We start from the raw sequence: 3,970 nt of genomic DNA, 5'->3' as shown, positions 1-3,970 counted from the left end.
AATATCTTCAGCAACTAGGAAAATCCCCACATGCTGTCTGGTGTCAGCCCAATGCAGACTGGGGTGCGCTGTGCCCGGAATCACAGGAAGCCGGGCAGCTCTGCAGCCTGTGTCCCTGCCAGCTCCCCCCACGCGCTGAAATTCGCCAGGAAGAACTTATGATGCCCAGCTTCTGTATGCAAGACAGGCAGGCAGACCACGCACCCAACACTCCGCGACTCGGCCAAGGGGCCGCGACATCAAAAAGGCAGAGCCATCAGAAGGCACGGGAGGCACGGGGGTTTGAGCCCTCGGATTTTGCTGCATTGTCACGAACTAGGAATGTAGGGGTACGAGCAACTGCACCTCCAGCCAAAAATGGACCGGACGCGTTTTTCCCGGCGGCGCCCTCCCCGCCCGTGTGCAGGTCGCAATACGGTAGGCGACATGACGGGCTGCTCCCGCTAAAACTCGGTGGCAGGCCAGGCAGAGCAGCCTGGGACAGGGAGGCGCTGAAGCAGCACCCACATCGCGCATCCTCCCCGCCTGCCACCACCCAGGGGAGCAAGGGCCGCACCTGCCACGCTCCCCCTGAGCGAGCACGAGCAAGCGCTTGCGGGGCTGCAGGCGCTCACTGGCTAACCCTGGGCATTGCTTGGGACACAATTGTCTAAAAGGGAGCCCGAGGCAAACCCAAATCCAGAGCTCTAGTTCATAAGGGGTGGGTGTGGGCTGGTAACGGGGATTACGTAGGTCTCTCCGCCCCCTCCCCTGATACCTCCTCACCACTGGGAGGGCGCCGGGGGCCGGGGGAGGCGCCACGAACCCGCTTGGGGGCCTCTTTGTTTCTCTCTGTGCCCTGCAGGAGGGCCCGGTGTGCCAGTTGTACCCAAACCGGGGTCGTCACCCGGTGATGCCTGCCCGGCCCGGGTGGCGGCGCTCCCCAGGCTGACAATTGAACCTCGCGGGAGAAGCAAGAGGGTGGGGAGGAGGGTGGATCCCGGACCCTGGGGAGGGAGGGCGCGCTGACGGGGCCTCCGGAGCCGCTGGGAAGCCACCCAGAGGAGGGCGGGGGAAGGGGCGGTAGGCAGAGTCCCCGCCCGGAGCCCGCTTACCTTGGCAGCTCCGGCCTGGGCACAGATCATGCTCCCATCCGCGCGCAGGTTAGAGACGGGGGGCGCTCGTGCCCTGCATGGTGCGCCGGACCCCGGGGACCTGCCGGAGGTGATGACCGTGGCACCCACCCGCTCTCGTAACGCTCTGGGTGCCGGGGGAGAGCGGCGGCCACCGCCGCGGTGGAGGGGCGCGTGCGATTTGATGAGTGTGTGCGCTAGGAGAGGGCCCGCTGGGTCAGAGACGCACTGGATTCCTGCTCCAACAACCGCGCCTCATGCGCGGTAACGCAGCGCACTTCATCGCTTTATCCTCCCGCCCGCATCCCCTCCCTCCCTGCCTGTTCCTCTGTGGGTACCAGACTCCGGAACCAACCACAAGCCGGGCTTGCTCTCATTAACGCTGCCCCGCCCTGCAGCCTCCGCGCACCCCTCTCCCCCGCCCCTGCCGTAAATATATATTGATTCTTGTTACCGCCGGCCCCATCCTTCCAATACTCGGCACGCGTACTGGGCATATCCAGCCCCAACCCTTTTGTGTGTGTGCAAACAGTGCGTTCAGAAAGGACGTGGTACAGACACCCCAGCGGGTACCCTATGACAGGTGTTCCTGGCCTCGTTCTTACACACTTTCCTGTTTTGTATCATTGTGAGCACTCACACCTACCTGGGCACCTTCTTGTCCCCGCATGGCAAACACACAAAACAAACATGGTAATTACAAATGCAAAGGATGAAAATAGCCCTCTTCCCGGGAAAATCTATTGTTGGGCAAGACTAGCTTTCAAACTGGGTTTTACATTGAACTGCACGCAGTCAGAATGCTGGAACTAGAAGGACATAATCTCCAGACTCTGACTTTCTGACCGAACTGCATTCTTCACAAAGCTTTTCTATTTCTCCCATTCCCAGTTCAGCATCGTTTACATTAGATGTTGTTCACATTCTGAGAAGTTATCTTCTTTTTTTTTTCTTCCCATGTGTTGAATGTAATCCTCCCTAAGCTAAACAAAAGGCAGGCCCTGACTCCAGACTCCTGACTGAACACCAGAGGACAGAAACCCAAGTCCCAGATTGTGTGATGGGCTGCTTCTCACGACTCAACTCTTGGTTTTGAGTTCTCTCTCAAAGCCAGAACTTTCCAGAACTGGAAGCCTTGGAAGATAATGAAGGCAGCTTCACCAGCTGTCCCCCTTTCTCCAAGGAGACACGCACATATTCATCAGGACTTGACTTTCCTCATTCCCCTGGAGATGGGGGTGCCAGGCCTCCCCCTTCCCTGACGGACAGCCCCTCTCTTTGCCTGTTGCCCTTAGATCTCCCAGTCAGATGAGATAAAAGCTGATCACTTTTCAAATCTCAGCTAAGATCCATGCAGAAAGCTGGACATACATTTCTCCAAAAGACTTTTACAGTTCAGTTATTATTGACTCAACTGACTTAATTATTCAATTACTCCTAGGTGAAAAAAACCCTCCAAGAACAAACTAATGCAGGCTGCAGCAGTAAACAGCAATATCAACCAACTGTGTGATGTTTCCAACCAGAGCTTACATAAAAACAAGGACTCTGCATAAACCAGCATCCACGATTTCTAAATTAGCACAGGATCACCAAACCATAATAAAGGATAATCCCTTTAATTAATAAAAGCCAATATTTCATAATAACTATAAAGAGAAAGTAACCTTTAAAAATTATATCTTTTTTTTTTTAAGAGAGAACCAATGACAAGATTTTGGAGAAAACCAGTAAACCATTCTTCCCAAATTAAAAAAAAAGGATAATTCTTTGCCTCCACTAATTACCAGGATGTTCACCTCATTGCTTTCAGTGATGAAGCATCAACTTGGCTCAGAGATCCTTCTCTCTGTTCTCTCTGTCAAGGAGATAAATTGACAAGTTATATCTCTCATAAAAGTTACTGATGCAACAATTCTGAGATGTGCTTTATTTGTGCTTTATAAGAAGTGAAGAGCTTCTTTTCTTATACTGAAGGCAAAAGTACACAAAGTTTCCCATTTTCATGTGTTGAATAGATAAAGTCTTTGTCAAGCACCTTCTACACGCCAAGTCCAGTGGCAACATACACACTCTTGTATTTTGTCCTGTTTCTCTCTCATTTCACATGATCTTGTTTATTGCTCATGGTCTGGGAATAGCATCATCTTACTTTATGGACGTGAAAAACAAGGCTACATGGGGCTCTATAATTTCCTTACCATCTCACTTCCCCCAGAAAACCTCAAATCTAAAGTAAACTGACATCACCTACCCTAATCTTAAATGAGGCATATTTGGTGGAGAAATCTCGACTTGCCATGGATTTTGAAATCGTCCATTTATTAGTCACATTTACCAAGCCTCTAATACACTCCAAAAACTGTTAAAATACAATAATAATGTCACAGTCCCAATGTCCCCAACAATACTAATCTCACATAATGGTGTAAGATGATGTGGGTATTTGGAGAAGTCTTATTTAACTTTTATGCAGAGTACATCATGAGAAACTCTGGGCTGGAAGAAGCACAAGCTGGAATCAAGATTGCCGGGAGAAATATCAATAACTTCAGATATGCAGATGACACCACCCTTATGGCAGAAAGTGAAGAGGAACTGAAAAGACTCTTGATGAAAGTGAAAAAGGAGAGTGAAAAAGTTGGCTTAAAGCTCAACATTCAGAAAACTAAGATTATGGCATCTGGTCCCATCACTTCATGGGAAATAGATGGGGAAACAGTGGAAACAGTGGCAGACTTTATCTTTTTGGGCTCCAAAATCATGGCAGATGGTTGATTGCAGCCATGAAATTAAAAGACGCTTACTCCTTGGAAGGAAAAGTTATGACCAACCTAGATAGCATATTACAAAGAAAA

The 3,970-nt window shown here is 50.4% G+C and overlaps 1 long non-coding RNA gene across 1 annotated transcript; it reads left to right on the top strand.

The window, feature by feature from the left end:
* Window positions 1–246: 246 nt before the first annotated feature.
* On the top strand, window positions 247–3,027 carry LOC147373981 (uncharacterized). The gene is made up of 2 exons (XR_015162312.1): window positions 247–417; window positions 2,554–3,027. It is a non-coding gene; the product is annotated as an uncharacterized LOC147373981 (long non-coding RNA).
* The last annotated feature ends 943 nt before the right edge of the window (window positions 3,028–3,970 follow it).

The sequence above is a fragment of the Bos grunniens genome, chromosome 4 (assembly GCF_055505025.1).
Source record: "Bos grunniens cultivar Pamir isolate PY7600 chromosome 4, Bosgru_T2T1.0, whole genome shotgun sequence".
Taxonomy (NCBI): Eukaryota; Metazoa; Chordata; class Mammalia; order Artiodactyla; family Bovidae; genus Bos; species Bos grunniens.
The sequence above is the reverse complement of the archived record's forward strand: the minus strand, read 5'-3'. Positions and strand labels throughout refer to the sequence as shown.